The sequence below is a fragment of the Vanessa atalanta genome, chromosome 12, assembly GCF_905147765.1.
Source record: "Vanessa atalanta chromosome 12, ilVanAtal1.2, whole genome shotgun sequence".
NCBI classification, from domain to species: domain Eukaryota; kingdom Metazoa; phylum Arthropoda; class Insecta; order Lepidoptera; family Nymphalidae; genus Vanessa; species Vanessa atalanta.
This window is the reverse complement of record NC_061882.1, coordinates 10,269,488-10,291,340: the sequence shown is the minus strand read 5'-3', so window position 1 is coordinate 10,291,340 and position 21,853 is coordinate 10,269,488. Positions and strand designations below refer to the sequence as shown.

Sequence of the window (21,853 nt, the reverse complement as noted above, 5' to 3'; positions counted from 1 at the left end):
TTGTATAGGTGCCCTTTAGTCCTCATACTCCGACGTGACATCAATCACACAATCAGACACAACTTGAAAGATAACCTCAATTGGTTTTTACGGGCACGATCCAGGACTTAAGCCTACTTCGACACAAATCGAAACGTCGTAAGTCTAATCCGTCATGACCGGAAAGAGCTTAGGCGCAAACCTAACAGCTTTACACACTATTCAAAGTACCCATACAAGGGGGTATAAACATTTCTAAGTTCGAGACTCAGGTCTGCTACTGGTTTTTTTTAGACAGAAAAAAGTAGTATATTTTCAGCCTCGATATCTGCGCCCCTTTAAATACCCACTACACCAAAGAGGTAGTCAGTCTTATAAGTTCATTACAAAACAAAAGGGACCGTCCCTTTTCAAATAATTGAAAATCAAATTTGTAAGGAAGTTACAAATAAATCAAAATCATTTGTCATATCTATATATATAAAATAATATATTCAATTTTTAAACGATTTCGATTTTAGAAGCCGATATGTATTTCGAATAGGTACAAGTTTTAATACAGCCAGTATTGATTAAATATTATGTACTTATGTTACGTATGAAATTTAATAAATCAAGTTGCGGTTTCGTTTATTATTTTTCTTTTGAAGTGGTACGAGCTGGTTGGAAATATATGGTTTCAAAATGGCACCCAATAGGTATGCCAACATTAAAAAAAAAAATAAGTAAAGATTATTCAGAAAGAGGTTCAAAGTCGAGGTCATAGATTTAAAAGACAATATTAACAAACCGGGTTTGCTGACTATAATTTAATCATTCGGTCCGTGACTTATTTCCACTCAAAACATCAAGAGGGCTCTCTGCTCCGCTGCTAGAGGTAATAAGGACAAATTAAATTTAGCATTTATAATATAAGTTAATATTTATTTAAAAGTATTGAACTATGCTTACGTGACCACGTCTGGTCTAAAATGTTCTAAAATGATCTTTCGAGAGCTAGTGGTAGTCTTGTCTTTGCATGTTTAATCATTGATTGTATTTTGTTTAAAGTAATTTGAATTTCAGTGTCTGCGGTGATTCAGCTGGTTTTACCTTCAACATTTTTAAACGAAATTCCCGAAATACAAACCTCCATATGTTGACCCAAGCTGTCAGTTGTCATGGAATTGTAAACATAAATGTATGCTTAAGTTCCTTTTTCCATGCAGTAACGTCACGGTGACCGCGCCGCTTATAGTAGTGATCTTAGATCATGAATATGTCTAAATAAATTTTAAAAAAAATTAACCAACTTAATTATCTTGGTGTGCGTGACACTCGCGAAACGTATACATCTATTTTACTAGTATGCGTATAAAATGGCCAATTTATTAGCCAACAAATGATAATATTTTTTTACGACGCGATCTCAGCTTTGACTCTATCTAGACAGATATAATAAGCTGATCTATCATAATAAATCGTACATTATTATAAAAATGTACGATAGAATGACTTGGTAGAGAAATCCGTCAGGCATTGAGGCCTGTTTTTGTACCAAGTACAATCATTGGTCAAAAAAAATTATTTTTATTAATGACCTACTTAATGACGTTAATCTGCATCTTGGGGTTAGTATTTATCAATTTCTAGATAGAAATTATATTAATTTATGTAAGCATATTTAATTATTGATATAAACTCTCTGTAATTAAAATGACTTCTACGGCCGGTTATACGCATCGCATGCATCTCGACCTGATCCCGAAAATGAGGATGCTAGAGCTACATTAACACGCCATTTCACCGAAGACCTGCCAGAAGTCAGTATTGGCGAAATCGAGATTGCTCTTAAACAGCTTAAAAATGGAAAAGCCCCAGGAGAGGACGGCGTTACAACAGAGCTATTGAAAGCAGGAGGTAAACCCGTACTGAGGGAGCTCCAGAAGCTTTATAACTCTGTCCTCTTCGAAGGGAGAACTCCGGAGGCGTGGAGTAGGAGTGTGGTCGTCCTGTTCTTCAAAAAGGGAGACAAGACCCTGCTGAAGAACTATCGACCCATATCCCTAATGAGCCACATCTATAAGCTGTTTTCAAGAGTGATCACGAACCGTCTTGCGCGAAGATTCGACGAATTCCAACCCCCGGAACAGGCCGGATTTCGGAGCGGATACGGCACCATAGACCACATCCACACAGTGCGGCAGATTATACAGAAGTCCCATGAGTATAATCAGCCCCTGTGTCTCGCATTCGTGGACTATGAGAAGGCCTTTGACTCGGTTGAAATCTGGGCTGTTCTGGAGTCCCTGCAGCGTTGCCAAGTTGATTGGCGATACATCCAAGTGATGAGATGTCTCTACAAGGCCGCCACCATGTCCGTCCAAGTACAGAGTCGGCAAACGAATCCCATACCATTGCATCGAGGAGTGAGACAAGGGGACGTTATTTCCCCCAAATTGTTCACTAATGCAATGGAGGACATGTTCAAGACGCTGAACTGGAAAGGGCGTGGCATCAACATCAATGGCGAGTACATCTCTCACTTGAGATTCGCAGATGACATCGTCATCATGGCAGAAACGCTGCAGGACCTACAACAGATGCTGAATGAGCTGGCTGATTCTTCTATGCGCATCGGCCTACGGATGAACTTGGATAAAACCAAGGTCATGTTCAATGAACATGTTCTACCGGAACCGATTGCGATACACGGTACCGTCCTCGAAGTTGTTCAAAAATATGTCTACCTCGGGCAGACATTGCGATTAGGTAGAAACAACTTTGAGGACGAGTTGAATAGAAGAATTCAGCTAGGTTGGGCAGCATTTGGGAAGTTACGACGAATCTTCACATCGTCGATCCCACAGTGCCTTAAGACGAAAGTCTTCAACCAGTGCGTCCTACCCGTCATGACATACGGAGCCGAAACGTGGACACTCACGACAAAGCTGGTCCACCGGGTTAAAGTCGCTCAGCGTGCTATGGAAAGGGCTATGCTCGGAGTATCTCTGAGGGATCGCATCAGAAATGAGGTGATCCGTCAGAGAACCAAGGTCATCGACATAGCCCACCGGATTAGTAAGCTGAAGTGGCAGTGGGCTGGCCATATTTGTCGTAGAACCGATAACCGTTGGGGAAAACGTGTTCTAGAGTGGAGACCGCGTCTCGGCAAACGTAGTGTAGGACGTCCTCAGGCTCGGTGGAGTGACGATTTGCGCAAGACGGCTGGCAGGAGCTGGATGCGAGTTGCCGAAGAAAGACCACAGTGGCGTGCATTTGGAGAGGCCTATGTCCAGCAGTGGACGAATGCGGGCTGATGTGTGTGTGTATGTGTAATTAAAATGGCGGACATGAGTAACTATTGAACTTACTTGAATAAACAATAATTTTATTGCTCGAAGTTTATAAATAGATTATAATAATAAATTGTGACGACCTCCGTGGTCGAGTAGTGTGTACACCGGTTTTCATGGGTACGCCACTCCGAGGTCCCGGGTTCGATTCCCGGCCGAGTCGATGTAGAAAAAATCATTAGTTTTCTATGTTGTCTTGGGTCTGGGTGTTTGTGGTACCGTCGTTACTTCTGATTTCCATAACACAAGTGCTTTAGCTACTTACATTGGGATCAGAGTAATGTATGTGATGTTGTCCAATATTTAAAAAAAAAAAAAAAAAAAAAATAGACTGGACAGCTCTTTTTTTCAGAATGAAAACAGTTTCAAAATCTGCAGCATTACCTCAAAACAAAATACCGTAAGATATAATACTATAAAAAAAACTGAATTTCCGTTATTTTTACTAATGGAGCCAGTAATAATTCAAAAGTAGGAAGTTAAATGCTACAATTTTAATAACTACCTGGAAAGATACAATCAACAAGTATATAATTTATCTATAAGATAATATTATCTACAACATTGTTGAATGAATACAAACGTATACAAAACATAAACATTATATACACAAACAAAACAAATGACAATGGAAACGAATAAAAATAAACAAACAGTTGAATTATATCTTCTTAATAAAGGATAATCCATATAGATTCATCTAATATTATTTAATTATGGGTAATAAATTATAAAATATAATACATGTGGGATAAGATTATGTTATCAGTATCTGTTGTGCTGTTCGCGCCACAAGACTTGCCTACATTACCGCCATATTTGTAATTCAGTTTTGTCAGCTGACGAGACCGGTTTCGCTCTACGTATCTACAACGAATTCCAAGTAACAGGTACGTACATTATACACGCCAAAGTAATCGTGAGCATTCCTCTCTCGTTTGTAGTCGTGGGATTTTATTTTCGGTTCTGTTGTGAATGTTATGGCGGATGAAATGGCGGGAAGGGTTTGGCGCCATTGCGCTCGCTGCGTTCAGAAATAGTTACTCATATTGTAATGAATTGAACGTGTGAAAAACCTTTTATTATTATTGTTATTAAGTCTTAAGGCAATTTTTACAAATGTCAAAAAAGAAAATACATGTGTTCGAATAAATATATCTTTACTGATAACTGATAAGCAATGGCGTTATGTTTACTTTGTATTTGAATACAAAATATAATAAACTGAAATAGGAGAAATAAACAGATCAATTGGTCTTTGTCTAATATTGCCTAATTCTATTTACATTTAACTTAATGGTTTATTTACCACCGTTGTTCCAAAAACATTTTAGTATTACCGTCTTTTTAACGTAACTTAATTAATTATATCATAAAATTATAATACAGGTAACAGCGGAAATCCTGTTTACTTTGTATAAGATTTAAATCAGTATTACTTTCATCGAAATAAGATCCAATTGCAAAATTCGAAGTACATTCACTTTTCTGATTTATATATAACTAACAGACTTGTTCAATTATTATAAATAATTACCTCAGCAAGATTACAACTTATTTTCAAAGCAGGTCAATACTAACCATTGACACTAAAATCAAAACATACTTTAACATAACATTATGAATTATAATTTTATTGTTTATGGTGCTAATAAAAATGTAGATTCTAGCGTGACGAAGAAATAAGAAACTAAGCAGTTACTCTTGTCCACCAATTAACTTACATAACTAATTAAATACAATTAAATTTCCCGCATGAAAATCAACGAATACTATCTCTTCGCTTCTTATCTTTTACATAATCTTTTATTGAGTAAATGTGCGTTATTTATTACTGAGATTTAACTTACAAAGACAAAAGTATTTTCGGTTTGTTTTAATAAAAATCTTGCTAAAGGATTTATTGAATTTGCGATGATGTAAAATAGGTAAAGTTTTTAACTTTTCGTGTTATGTTAGTGTGTGTGTATGTAAGAAAAGGCTACAGCAATCATACATACTTATCAGGAAGAGTTAAGGCAGGTACAAGTGCACCCAGATCCAAGTTATATTTTAAAGTTGGTTTTTAAACGGCAGAGTTTTGGCTGACAATAAGATAATTGTCAACTCGCTTCTACGATATTCCTTTATAAGAATTCTCAAATAAAATACATAACAATGATATTGCGATATTACTTTTCAAGTATCGGAGTACGGAAGTAATAATAAATCAAAACTGTATTTGTCCATTCATTCGAAAGTGGACTTTAATAGTTAAAATTTTAGTCTCAAAATTGAACTTTGAGTAAACAAATTATGCGTTATTTTAAAAGGAATCCTACCTGTACTCTACAAGGCTATATGCATGTTGAAATGTTCACAAAGAACTTTTACTCTTAAATATATGGCTCTTATCATGATTGTCATAAGGCCTATTATACAGTGACATTTCACATTCTCCATTCCTGGAGACTAACAATATAAAAGATACATTTTAACAAACATCGAAAAATAATGAATAAATTTGTTATACTTTAAATAAATATTAATTAAAAGAATAATTATGTCAGTTTTTAAATGTTAGTGAGATAACTTTATTAGAACATTATTTTTCAACAAAAAAAAGGAAATTATTTACGTATGACTTTAAATAATTTCTCTCTCTTTATAATTCAACATCGGAACCATTCTATTTACATTTCTGTACATAATACTTAGGCCTACAAATTTATTGTACTCACATTAAAAAAAAAGATAAATAAGGCACTTGTATTTGTGCACAAGGAGCACTTTAATATCACTGTTCTTCCGCACTGTTAATTATCATTGGGAATGACCAATAGTTAAACGATCCACCTTATGCATGGTGGCGTCGGAATCCTCGGAAATCGTTTTAAGAAACCTGCAAATTATATCTGATGAAAGTCTGTCACATGTGTATCGATCCACATGAGGGCAGTGTGGTGAAATAAGCTCCAATTCTCTTTCAAATGGAAAGGAAACCTAGCCCAAACGTGGGACATTAAGAGACTGATACTTATTAGCAAATATATTTACGAATTGTCATGGAAGTTTAATTTAATTGTTTGTTTAATTATTTTGATTATTATTTCCGAAACCAACCACCAAACGTCCAACGTTGCAAGCTCTATGAGTATTCAATAACTCCATCTTTATTATTTGCAATTTCTACCTGTTCGATAGAAGTACGAATACATGTCGATTTCAAACAATTTAAAACCATGCTCTGGTATTCAGCCTCGAGATGAAAAAAAGGTTGAAATGTTTTTGTTGTGATAACAATGCACTTTACTTTGCATTGCAAAACTTATGGAATTTGTTAATATTGATTTATACAAGGCTATCACTGAACGATGATATTAGATAAGAGAGATAAGCTAGATTATTATGTATTACAGATATTTTTTATGTGATAGTATGCCGACAGCCCCGACTTAAAAATAACAAACGCCAATTACAAGCACTGTTCTAGTGACGTTCCCTAACCTCAAAAATATTTTTAAAAAACCTTCTGAGGCGCCCATTGTCCAATTTGACCACATACGCGAGACCCCTCACCGCGACCTTGGTTTTTTGCACTCCCTGCACCTTCAATTAAAACAGGCTTTGCACTAGATCTAGATAGATATACTAGATCATAAGCTTTTCTATTAAACTTATTTTTTAACAAAGATAACAGAGCAGGATAAGCAAAGAATTAGGGGTTCTAAAAAATTAGTTACTGATTCATTTAATGAATACTTTCAACTTTATAATGTAGGTAAGTAAACAATTTCACAACTGCCGACTAAACTCTTCCCTTGCTAATAGTAGGGTTTAGCTGTCGTGAACATATGTTTATATAGCCTATTCCAATCGAAGTAGGAATAAAGATAAACAAATCTTAGATTTACGTACTTAATGGGATTTGCTAACTGATTCACTGGGATTCACTTTAATTTTACTTCCAGAATTCAGATATCATATATTAATCAAGCTCTCGACCAATTACGTCAATAAGCTACCAAATGTTTTTTATTTGGCATTTCTCTTCCTATGAATAGAGTGTATACAATACATCAATTATTTAATTTTAAATTTGTTATAAGGAGAAACTAACGATAGGTATCGTGATCGATGTTACTTAGTAAAAGCTACTGTTTCTAGTTACATAGTAAGTTTAAATTAATTAAATTATTCTGCAATGCTATGAAATAATTTTATAACGTTTTAAATGGCAACATCAGAACGAAAAAATGTCGAGGGCAAGGTCAATGAACCCTTTTGAAAATATTGAAAAAAAATATGTTATTACCGAATAAAATTAACAATTATTTTTACTCGTTTCATTTTTATTTATAGTAACGTTTTATTGTTTCATTTAGTTTTAAAATTCGAAAAACTAATTCTATTGTCCCGATGTGTCAAATATCTCGGCAAATATTCGGGTTTATTCGAATATATTATTCGTTGCAACTCAAGTGAATAATATTAATACAGTCACCTTCAATATGTATGTCAATGTATAAAAATATTAGTAGGTCTTCCCTATTTGTAACGATTAGCCCACATTGAATGAAAGCAGCTAACGGTTATGTAATAACTTTAGCCGTTAGTTATTAAAATACACTGTTATTGAATACTGAGCCACATAAAACTTAAAACGAACATGTAATTGACATTTATTACAAAAACAAAATAATCGTAGAAGCTTATTTAAATGTAGACGATGATGTATAAATATAATCCATACCTTATAACACTTAGGAATAAGATTACCAGTATTTTTTTTTTAATTTAGAATTGAATCCCTAGTTGCGCACGTTACTCCCTTACATACAATCAAGCAAATTCTATTTCATTATAATATTGTTATAAATTCGTACTGGGAATTGGATTTGTGTTTTTCTTTAGAGTTTTGACGGAAGTAGTCAGTGTTACTATTTTACTCAAATAAATTTAAATACTAGATCATAAAGTAACAGGTTCCGTTAAAATAATTCCTCGTATTATATAATTAATATGCTTTTTTTAATACGAAATGTTATTTTAAAACAGTGTTTGAATTGCAATATATTAAGCGATGTTTACGTGAATACCTCTTTCACGTTTATGGCCCCCGTGACATTCTGACCCACCCACGACAACCGGCTTGTGAGGTTCAAAGTTCGAATACTTGCATATCATTCCTATAAAATATATATTTTATCTTTATATTTAACCGCATATACTATCATTTTATTTTGCTCTTTTAATATCGATTTTAATACACATATGATAAAAATTTTCTTGGCCTTATTCTATAACGCCATCCAGGTCTAACAGCTTATCCAAGGAACAAATTATGGATGTAGGTAAATACGAATAATTGAGTTGAAAAATTAAATATTATCGATGCTTAAATAAGAATATTATGAATAAAATTAAAACATTTAAAACGAATTTTACGATGATCATTAATTTTATTTGACATAAATTAAATCCTATCGTTAATTTTCTTGGAGAATAATTTGAAAGTAATGTCACGCTAACTACGTGTACCCTATTCCCATTGAAGAAGGAATTACGATAATGAAAACTTCAATTTACATATTTCATGCGATTTGCTTATAGCTCTGCTATGTAATGCACTACAACCATTTCATGATTAGTATACCTAACAGTATTCCACTACACTACTTATAACCACGTAATTTTACTTTCAAAGTTCCGATAACAATTTCAACGATATTCAAAACGCCATTTTTTAGCGAAATCGTTATGATTTTTATAGATCATTTAAGATTAATTATGATTGGTGCCTCTTGTAGATGGTGTACTTTTAATATTATTGCAAATTTTAAATCAAACAAAATCAAAATAAAAGTAGCCTCATAATAGCACTTCTGAACGGTTATGTTACAGTGTTCAATTAAATGTAAAGCAACCACCGGTTGCTTGGATGGTTGGTTTTCTTGGTGGTAGGGCTTTGTGCAAGCCCGCTTGGGTAGGTACCACCCACTCATCAGATATTCTACCGCCAAACAGCAGTACTCAGTATTGTTGTGTTCCGGTTTGAAGGGTGAGTGAGCCAGGCACAAGAGACATAACATCTTAGTTGGCGAGGTTGGTGGCGCATTGTTGATGTAAGGAATGGGTAATATTTCTTACAGCGCCATTGTCTATGGACGGTAGTGGTCACTTACCATCAGGTGACCTATATTCTCGTCCGCCTACCGCTATCATAAAAAAAATATTCTACCGAGAAGCACTGGCAAGAAACTCCGTAGTTACTCTTTTCCACTATTTTAATTACATAGTACGTCAGTAAAGTACAATTTAATTTTATTCTATATCCTGCTTAAAAATCAATAAAAACTCCACTCTGTAATATGCCTTATTTATCTTTTTTTAACATGCGCTTTAAATGTTTTAATATTACCAGATTTAAGCCCACGACCTTTTAATTTAATGTCAATTCTAAGATAATAACTCACTGCCTAATGATTTATGTGTGTCGTGTCATTAAAATCACTGAACACGTTAATGTACTCTTAGCGGTTCAAGTAATAATGATCAGAAAAACATTACGAGTTTCCTCTTTACCTATATGCTCATTACAAACTCATATATTTAAGTAATGGTGTATTAGATTAGGCTTACAAAAGTTATACGGTTTATTTATACATATAATAATGTCTGTAACACACTGAGCAAGTTGAATTCAACGAAAAAGTGGTTACTGGTATGAAATTATTTTATTTTTTTTAAATATCGAACCATAGGCAAATAAAATTTAAACACGTCGTTTATGTCAGTAGTGCCATAATGATAAAAAAAAATTATAATTAAAAACGAAAACACATTATATTATGTAAAGGTATAATTATTATAGTTATTTCAAGAAATCAATAATCTATCTAATTTAATTTTTGAACGTTATCAACATGCGTTAAATGTGGATTTTATATTTAATCTACACCCACGGGCAAGCGACAGCGGTATTCAAAAAAAGTTTAATACAATTTATTTTAAAAATACCTTTCACATGAAAAGTGATTACCAATGTTTATTTACAAATGATATGTTCGTAAATTGTAACAAATAGATACATTTGGTATTTGATACTCAGGAATTCCGCTGTGAAGCCTTATAACGTCACTAGACACCTTCACCGCGCTTTTCCGTTTCGTACTGATTATATCATCCTTTTCATTTCCCATTTAAAAATAAATGATGTATTCTTTTTTTAAATTAAATTCCTAATGCGCGTCTTATTCTGATTTTTATTAGTTAAAAATTTAACAGTCAAATAAACCAAGATTATAATGCTGGCAATTTACAATGGCATTTACTTCGTCAAATACCAGTCTATGTCAAGATTCTTACTTCCGTTAGCCTTTTGGTAGAATTCTCATAATTAAATTGGATTATTAATATTGAATATATATATATATATATATATATATATATTTAGATAATTTTTTAATTGAAATAATTAATTTTACATAATGAATATTTTTTTGATATCTGGCAACAATCATTTAAAAAAAATAAGACTTTAATAACTGAATACTGATGTAGCAACAAGCAACCTAAATTAAAAAACGTATTTATATTTATGGACATTTTAAAACAATGTAAATACAATTACAATAATCAGAGTGAAACGGTCTTACACAATACTTTCCGTCACGGTGCTCGAGGACATCCTACCAGAGATTAGATTACCTAAGGAGAATTACTAGACCTCATAATCACTTGTACAAAGGGTCATTGTACTGGTTGTAAACAATGGATATTCTAAACGCAACGTAAGGATAATCTTTGGACAATTAACCATAGTAGGTATCTTGATCTATTTGTGTCATACATAATTTGCAATTGCGATGCACATTTAGTTGACACAGTCAAAGTCAGTAGAAAGTCCATTTCAGAAGGAGTAAATAAACAACTTTAACCTTGAATTATCGCGACGCCATTGGTCGAGATCTAAAATATTCGACAGTCATAATTATGGATTCTTGAAAAAGCGGACTGTTGACTGTGGATTAATGTGGATTTATTTATTTATAAGTACAGGAATGGAATACAATTACAAAATTTTATTTTAGTTTATATCCCTAAACGTGTGTACACGGCCTGCTCATTGCAATTTTTGTTTATTATATAAAAATATATGTGCTTTTATATAATATTAAAATATAGTAAATGAATGAAATTAAAGTCATGTATATAGAATATTTAAAACTTTGGTTTGGTTGTCTTTGCTCATCCTGTCATTGGAATAGAATACACGTTCTGCTCCACTCTATATGGTCACACTGTGAAGAACTTATATCCTTCTCCAATAAATAGTTATTTGATGATAAAAAAACCGTATACGTGCTTTAGCTTTATAATATAAAAATGGGTGTGAAACGCTATATTATCTGTGTTAAATTCGTATTATACAAATTATATACGCCTGTTTCTTACATTTTGATTTATGATTTTTGTTATGGAACCACCAATCTCGGGAACTAAGATATTATAACCCTTGTAACCTCACTGACTAACTCACCCTTCAAACCGGAACATAAGAATACTGAATATTGCTGTTTGGCAGTAGAAAATATGTGTGTTTAATTAATGTATATTTAGTAATAGTATGAGCCGAGATGGCCCAGTGGTTAGAACGCGTGCATCTTAACCGATGATTTCGGGTTCAAACCCAGGCAGGCACCACTGAAATTTCATGTGCTTAATTTGTGTTTATAATTCATCTCGTGCTCGGCGATGAAGGAAAACATCGTGAGGAAACCTGCATGTGTCTAATTTCAACGTAATTCTGCCACATGTGTATTCCGCCAACCCGCATTGGAGCAGCGTGGTGGAATATGCTCCAAACCTTCTCCTCAAAGGGAGAGGAGGCCTTTATCCCAGCAGTGGGACATTTACGGGCTGCTAATGCTTAGTAATATTTAACTGGTTCACTACTTACGGTTTTAGTTTAAAGTATGCAAACCTAGATCTCGAGATGAGCAAACGGTACGAATGCACCAGATTTAAAATATATAGTAATAATTATAGATTGAAGTTGTTTGTATTTTGTATTTCAATATACAAATAAACACAGCGTGAAATAAACAATTTGTTATCAAGGTATACAGACCTTATCGCATGGAGTAACTCTCAAGGAAAGGAAAGTATTTAAAATCGATTATTTTCTTTCGTTATTTTATGTCTGTGTCTCTCTGTATATTCTATTCCAACCATAACAGAAAAAAAAGCAAAATAAACAACATTTGACAGCAAATTGTCGCGATATCATTGGTTGAGAGCTTGATTAATCTATGATATTCACTTTGGATTTGCGAAAAAATGGCGTTTTGAACGTCGACGAAACCGTTATTGAAATTTTGGGCGTAAAATTAACGTGGAAATAAGTGGTTAAGTGCAATAGAGTTTTATTATAAATAAATATATATTAATCATAAACTCTTAGTGGTGCACAATATCGCTGTTCTATTAGGAAATTGCATGAAATACGTAAATCTAAGTTTTGTTTATCTTTTTTCCTACTGCAATTGGAAAAGGCTATAGATGTATTATGCATATACATCTATTAAATTCTATAACTTTTAAATTATTTGCATGTTAATTGTTGTACTTCCGGTAGATATAGTGTCAATAGCTCAATGGTTTACGGGCCGAATAACGATGTAAAAAGTCGCAGGATCGGTCCTAACACAAGTGATAAGCTTAAAAGGTAATTATGAATATTAGTAATTCCTTAATTAACTTGAGGCTATGCTACTATTCTTTATTTAAAAAAATTATATTAATCTTCTCAATTACAGCGACAAATATCAATTATATCTTATAAATTAGCCACTGCTAGCTCCTGTTAAGAAGAATAATTAGAACTTGTTCCACCTTGTTGCTCTACTTGCTTAATAGAAATACGCGTTTACATATGGCAAAAAATCGTCCGATGCACTTCTCACGATGTCCTCCGTCACCGACGTACACGAGATGAATTATAAATATGTAATGATTTTATCTGCGATCTTTTTCTCTAAACATGTGTTCGAAAATTAAACATTCAAATTGGACCGCGTCATATAATATTATACTATGCATATTATTTTAAAGATATTTAATAATATCATGTATAATTATTTTTCTAAAACATTATGTATTAACATTAAGTATATATTAATCATTTATCAGTGTTTGTGTGGGTCGGAACATTTCTGTACAATACGGTCCAATTAAAGAGCGGAAGTGATCGACTAATGTGTATTTAATTTAAGAATTTGATCGAAAATATTTACAAGTTTTATTGATTAACACTTTAAGCTTATGTTTTATTCATTGAACGCCTACTTTGTCTAATGAATGGATTAACAAAGTAAGTCGACGAACTCGACACATAATACGTGTATGTACTTTAGTTATGAATCACGTGAAACACTTATAATCATGTTATTTTTAATTAGAAACGACGTGCTGTTCGATATTTATAAAATAAAAATGACCTTGTCGGGAAACAAAACATGCGAGTTTAAATTGACCTTTTACTTAGCGTCTGGTTGTTGGTTAAGTAGATAAAGTTTTTATAGTATTGCTGACATTACTTCAGAAGTTGTTTAACGAAACGATTCTAACGTGCATTTTACTTGATCAGATCTCATAATAAATAAAGTTAATTTGCACAAAATAATACATCTTATATACCTTTCCTATATATAAAGGAATACGAGTGACTTGAATTTTTAACCGACTTCAAAAAAGAAAGAAGTTATCAATTAGATTATATATACACCTGTTTTTTTCAAAGGGTCTAGTCGTGCGCTAAAACGGACGTCTACACAATCTTTAAAGAATGAAGGTACCTATCCGAAAACTTTGGAGACTCAGTCTACTTAAAAATAAATACATCACTAAAATAGCTATAGGAGGTTATTGTTCCATAATCTATAATAAATAATAGAGAATAATAATAAATTATTTATACGGTTCATACTTATTAACATTAGGTATGTGCACACAAATTAAATTAAAGTAGTTAGTATTTTCGATATTATAACCAATATTACGGAACCTAATATTATGAATGGAACCTTGTACGCATTTTTCGAAACGTTATTTATTAAACTGTTTTTAAATCATTAATAAGTTATATAAAAAAATATTTTAGTACCTACCTAATAATAATAATAAATTTAAGAATGAATCGCATCGTTAAATCTATGACATGCTGTACCTTTTTTTAACAAACAAGTTTTATAAGAATGTAACATCAAAGGCCTTGGACAAGGCCGTCTTCGAAAATTCGAAGTACTTCCGGCGGCCACCATGCCTAATCGCTTCTAAGAAGAATTTCATTTGTCGAAAGTCGGACACCATGTTTAATATTCCGTAGCTAATTTTTGTTTATGATATATTTTTTATTCAGTGCCCTTTAATTATTCTAATATTTCATTAAAAAATAAATAAATTCAAATTTAGAATGAACTTACTTCTTAATACTCATAATATTATGCCACGAAGAGTATTACTATTATACTTATTTAAAAAAATTACAAAATGTGATTTCGTTAAAAGAATAAATCAAAAATGTTTTTACATGTCTACTACTTAATAAAAGGTAAAGTAAAAAATACCGCTATACTAATATAATAATAATATTATCTTTTAATCTTTTGATTTCAAAGTATTACAATAATTAATAATTTACAAACCGTAGTCCGTACCTTAATAAAAAGACTTTAGATATAAAATAGGTCATAGAAAGTTACAATAAAAAACAATGACTAAGAGAAAAATCAGGCTCATAAAGTTATAACGCTCGTAAGAAAATTAATTTATCGGTACATAACCCCTTATGTATGTATAAAAGAGCGCGTTAACATAACCCATCATTATTTGTGTCATACTCATATGGAAAAATAAAATATAACAGCACCACTAGTCTCCCCATCCTTTTCAACGTCATACGCGAGAAAGAGATATTTATATTTAAGATTTAAAAATTAGTTTGATTCTGTGCAAAATCTGTGTATAAAGCTATACCGTGCGTTTTTACCGCGTAAAACGTAACTTTTGCGGCCCCGTGGATTGTAGAGTTATGTTAATCTGTAATCTTTGTCAATAAATGGTCTGTCTTATGTATAAAGATTTTGAAGAATCGAACTGGTAGATTCAAGATAAGAGCGTTAAACTAACAAAGAAATACTTCAGCCTCATGCCTAAAATTTGTAAGTGATGTTTATAATAGTTGGAATGCTAGTCGTTAGAAGTCATAAAAAATGCATTTTTTAAAATACAACCCTTTGTCGTATTCCGTGACATAATCTTTATACCTCTTATACCAATTGCCGCTTCCCAGTTTCTGTCATTTTTAAGCTTGTGTGCGTGTATCTGCGTATGCGTGTATAAGCACAACTACTATAATAGTCCAGCCAATCGATTAAAGTATCGTGATGCATTATTTATTCCGTATATATTTTATGTTTTTTTCATAAAATGAAGAAAAGACACTGAAACAAAATCATACATGATATAATATTATCTCTACATAGTATAAAACAATTCGCTTTCCGCAGTCTGTACGCTTAGATCTTTGAAACTACGCAACGGATTTTAATGCGGTTTTCTCTAAGCAGAGTAATTCAAGAGGAAGGTTTATATGTATAATAGTCGCATATTTTAGTAGAGAAGAGAGGAGAAATTCAATTTTTTTATGTTTGTTCTTCAAACCAAAAATGTATATAGGTCTTTATTTTACTCGTGTGAACCCGGGAGGTGTAGTTAGTTAAGTATAAAAGAAGTATTATTTGGTGTGTATGTGGGTGAATGTCTGTAATAGTATAATCTATCATGCACATCGTGAAATAACCTTAACTCTATTGTGTGCATTCGGGTCATATCACTTTTCCAAATTTAGTAGCTGTACCTTATTAGATGTGGTCTGATGGTCTTTATACCATAAAAAAGTAATTAGTTTTGTTTATTTTATACGTATATTAAAAACACATCTTACACGTTCATATTCGTAAATACGTATAAAATAAACAACTCTTAGTATAAATAAAATATTAACATAAACTTTTAAAAAATGTATGTTAAATGATAATTTATTGTTGTGTGTATTGTGGTCGAAATTCACCCTGTTTACCGCATTCGTTCCAATTTTACAGATCTATGGCGCTGTACCGTTTTAAAAATATTTTTTAAATTCGACGTTCACTAATATCTTAAACTCATATACAATTCAAATTGTTAAAGTGTGTTAATGTTCTCAAAAATAAACTCGATATGTACAGAAGTTACACACAAATATAATCTTACACACACTTAACAAACGAGACAAATAATAAATACTCAATATGTGCTATTGGGTCCATATCAATTGTACATCTCGTTTTTTCACGTCCGAATGAAAAGGGATGCATTTATTAAGTGACAAAAGATTCGAGTGTTGATATTTTCTCGTGAGAAGTGTACCACATTTGTAATGGGCTTTATACTTTTATTCAACTTCAAGTCGTATTGATTTTTTGTTTATATTGAATATATCCTTTGGATCTACCGGTTCTCTTTAAAAAGATAGGTCTTTTCAATAAAAATACAAGAGCCACCTTAATAATAGTGGTCACGAAGAAGCATAAATGTACATAAAAATACTACGTGTTTTCATAATCATTTTTGTCTTTCTCAAAATGTTTATTTTATAATAATCCATTTTTTATTCGGTTATAGCTGATAGATATTTTAATTACTTTTATTATTACAGCTAAATCTTTATTTATGTGCAACTACAGATTTGATTTTTCTGATAGACCGATTAAATAGGTTTTTTTTTTATAACGAACCAGGATTATCTTTTGCTATATAAATATATAGCTATGTGAAATATATTATATCCTATTCCAATACGAAGACGGATTAATAAACCTTAGATTTAAGTAGGTATACCATACGATTTGCTAATAGCTCAGCTATACTGCGCACAAAAAACAGTTCTCGATAAATATATATTTCACACTTCACGACTTAAGTATAACCACTTTAATTTTACTTCCAAAGTTATAATAACAGCTTCATCGACATTAAAACCCTTTTTTATCTAATCCATAACGAATAGCACATCACCCTTTTGACCAATCATATCTTGTCAAATCAATGTCAAATATATTCCTCTTGTCTTTTCTCCTCTTCTGATTGGAGGAGGCTGTTGTTCATTTCATACTCTTGGTAATAACTTCAGACAGTTATGCACATATGAGTTAAATTTATTGCATTAAAAACCGTTCAGTAAATAATCTGATCGACATATTTCAATTATTTGTAAAATCCATTTAAAAATCAATTTCAGTTATAAAAGACGTGTCATATATCATAGTCATTATTATATTTTCAACTAAAACAATTTGGTAACAAAAAAACAATAGAAACATAAAAAAAAATATCCCATAATTTGTATTGCTTCATTTTAATTACAGTAACGCCTCCTTCGTAATAAATTCTGACAATTAGAAGCTATATGGGAACTACATATGTTTGTTAAAAGATAGAAATCTACACAGAGTTCTTGCACACTTAATTTTAATTGTATAACTCGTTCAAGTTTAATTTGCAATGCTTGCTGAATACTTTAAATACGTAAATATGCGTATGAAAACAAATTGATAATAATTCAACTAAAAATTTCAATTAATTTATTATTTTTAAAATTCGAATGATTATTTTCCAATTTTGTACGTTCTCTCTTCTCATATAGGTCGGTTGGATCCTTTGTTGGGATAAAGGCTTCTTTTTATGTTTAGATAAAACTGTATGTATGAATATTTTGTTTTATTGTTTGATGAAATAAATTGACTACTTATTACTGTTTATATCAATCTTTTTCTTATTATCGTGTGTGAAGTTAGCATCTCTACCTCCTGACCAATTCTGCTAATGCTAAGAGATCGTATAGTATGTTGGTATGTTTTACTTGGTGTAGGTCTCTGTGGTTGGTACCACCCACATCAGATGTTCTATCGCCCAACATACTTAGTATTGTTGTGTTTCGGTTTGAAGGGTGAGTGGGCTAGTGTAACTATAGGCACAAGGGACATAGCATCTTAGCTCTCAAGGTTGGTGGTTCATTGGCGATGTAAGGAATGCTTAATATTTCTTACATTGCCAATGTTTATGGGCGGTTATGACCATTTACCACCAGGGAAAGAATGACCCATTTAAAGTAAGTATATCTACTTCTCCATAATCCTTCTACTTTTTTTCGTGCAAGTAAAACTAAATATGTCAATTAAAACTATTCCTTATATAAATTTGTATTAACAATAATTTCGTTACCCTACATCCGTTGCCCTAGTTTTAATTTAGTATACAAGTTTACGTTATAACGTATTATGTTTACGTAAGCCGGTTTTGAATGTGGATGTTTCTGAGATATGTGTTACTAAAATGTGCGCACGTTCATACAAATTACTTGTTAAAATTGCGATGCACTACTTTAATATTAAGAATATCGTACATTCTCATTTAAAATTTAAAACATTGAGCATTTGATAAGAGATCAATCTTTTTTAGTTTAATTGAATTATCAATCATTCATTCAATTTCAATTTTAATTAATGTATTTTGATAATATCGACTGTTGAATTTATCACGAAAAGAGGTTGATTTAAAAAAATTAAAACGATTGCACCTCAGTACATTTGTAGCAGAAGTCGAAACTTTTTGCTTCGGAGATATTTCACACATTCGACCATGACATTTTAGTTTCATCGCGATAGTGGTTTTATTTTAAAAAAAAAAAGTTACACACACAAGTGCTATTCTATCAGAACTAACTTCGCATCTCACTCGTGAAATGCTGAAAACCCTCACAATAATGGCCATTTTGATATGTATTATAATTTTGTTAATGATAAACATTACTTTGATACTTTCTGACATTTCACGATAATGTTAAGCGGTGAATTTCGAGTTTTTCTTACAGAATATCTCTACTGAAGCTTGATACAATGTCTAAGCAGTCTAATTTTACAATTTAATTAATTCTGAATGCACTTCGTATGCACTGCTCGAATTTGTTCAACGTCATTGTCATACAAAATATCTAATTAATACAAGTATTCTGTTCACGTTAAAGGTGTTTAGGCGGACTCTATGTGTATAGGAGCTCCATCAATATTAATAAGCAGCACGTCGAAATTTTATTTTATTTTTCGACAAAAATATTTGTATTTTATAATTTCGTTTTGATTTTGTACTACGATTTGCCCTTATTCTGTTCATAATATGACCAAAATAATCTGGACTAATTTTTAAAAACGGCCGGTCGCCTACAAATTCCTTTAGTAGATTCTTACGACATTAAGGGTTGCGATGATCTAGCTCTATTCAACTTTATCGGAACCATAGAGTTATATTTTTTATTTATTTATTTAGCTGTCTTCTCTATCATATGTTACATTAGCTGATTTTATTTGCCTAAGTCAAAGAATACGTCATAAAAAAAAGGAATTTCAAAGATTAATGTAATCTCTAATTAAATAAAGTCCTTTTAAAAGGTTTCGAAATGAATTGCAAAATTTCTCACGTGAAAAAGACTTAACGCCACGCTACAATGTTTTATTTAAAATCTGATATAAATCTCAATGATTAAGTACATTGAATGTTTTAAAGGGCAGTCACCTTATCCAGTCTTTACGTAAGACGTAATGGTTTACGTCACACTTTTTCTCTTACTCTAGAACTTGCATCTGCCAAGTAACATTCTATTATTTCTTGTTCAACAAGTTTTTATTTCCAACTTGTATATTTTCCAATTAAAAACAAGTTCATAGTGCTTCCAGCCTATAATAAGAACGTATTTGATTTCCCACGGTTACAAATGAGCCGTTGACAGTTTTTATAGGTTATGTAGTTTTTTTTTTAAATATTATCTTCGTCGAGAAACGAAAAAGTTATTACAAATATTCTTGATTGAATATGGGGAATCTAATATAATTTTATCTTCAATAAATGAATACTTACTTATTACAAATTATCTATTAAATCTCTTTTATTATCTATGTTTATATTATTTTATTGATATTTTGACGAGACTTTTGTATTATGATCTCAAGACAATTACAAATAAGAAGAAATGTCAATGACGGTAATGAATGATTTTTTTTTATGGTAGTGATGTAGTTTGTCCTAGTTAAAAGTTAGTCCTAAATAGAAATCACATTTTTAATCTATGTGTTATTAGTTATGTTATAAACTTTAACCACAATGCTAATTTCTGCCTTATTATATAATCGTACGCAACCTTTTCAATTATAATATTGGGCATTTGGGTATATAGATAATACCAATAAATAGGGTCGTATATACTTTAATGAAATTACTAATTATAAATCAACAAAATGTTCTTACTAATGTAACGTCTTAATTAAAAGTGTTAGACCTTCCATTAAGGAAGGTATTGACTTCGACATGTAAATGAGTCATTTAGAATAGGATTCAAATTGCATTACTTAGTTGAAATTAAAAATTATAATGTATTCCGTTTTTGCAATCATAATATTAAATTATTTCGATATCGTTTGCGGATATCGATTTTATTTTAAATGGTTGTTATTGTGTGGGTTCGTTTGTGAATGTGTGTGTCTCGCGTATCTTGAGCATAATCAAATACGTCATCGATAGTCGTTACTTAAACCGCTTTAACTTGAGGTAAGGTTTGATACAAGCTCGTCTGTATGTTCAGCCCACTCATAAGTTAATCTTACTACTGAGTTTCTTGGCGGTTTCTCTCGGTAGGATCGGTGAATTCTTAAAAGTGCCTATTTTGATCTTGACGCTATCAGCGCATACGCATAATAAATATTTTATATTTTTTGTACAGTGTTAGTTTCTATGGGCGGACATGATAATTACCTATTTACCTGTTATTAATATAAGACTAAAAAAAGCACCTCAATTAAAACCATACATCTAAAAATCTATAAAAAGTTATGATTTTCACTTATGCTAAACTATGTATTTGTATCGTTAAAAGTTAAATTGTTTAAAATTTCGAATCTTTGCGTTAAAATATTATAGTACGCCTTTCCGAGTCTCTTTGATTAAGAGTGAGAAATGCAACTTAACGGGACAATAAGGCTAGGCTCATTCTTATCATCTTTGTCGGGTCGTGATTTGTCATGTACATATATACCCAAAGTCCTCAATGAAATAATTTAAACATAGTATAGTGATTTTTAATATAGCGAAGGCTCATAAAATCATGACAACAAGTTTATAAGGTCACAAAGGCTTCACGGAAGACGACCGGTTTCAACCTGTTATAACTTGCAAACTGGATTCCAACAATCACTTGTTCACAAGGTAACGAAAACGATGTGTTAATTTGTTTAATTTCATGTCATAAGGGACACGCAAGTCGTTAAATTCAGGTCAAATATTACGTAATGTATATAATGTATTATACAATGTAAAATTAAGTAATATTGTAATTGCATAAATCTTAATATGAAGAGTTTTTTTTTCTTAGTTTATGTAAGGTAATCTTAACTTGCGATACAATTTGA

At 31.7% G+C, this 21,853-nt stretch overlaps 2 protein-coding genes across 4 annotated transcripts in view; one reads left to right on the top strand and one right to left on the bottom strand.

The window, feature by feature from the left end:
- LOC125067731 overlaps positions 1–21,853 on the bottom strand; it is a 44,093-nt gene that overhangs the window by 18,614 nt on the left and 3,626 nt on the right. The gene's annotated exons all lie outside the window — the stretch shown is intronic.
- LOC125067730 (spermine oxidase-like) overlaps positions 4,089–21,853 on the top strand; it is a 33,551-nt gene continuing 15,786 nt past the window's right edge. The window contains exon 1 of one of the 2 annotated variants that reach the window (XM_047676465.1): positions 4,089–4,204. The gene's annotated coding sequence lies outside the window, so the exon portion shown is untranslated. Of the gene's footprint in view, positions 4,205–21,457; positions 21,651–21,853 lie in introns of those variants that run through there. The other variant, XM_047676466.1, reaches the window with a different exon arrangement.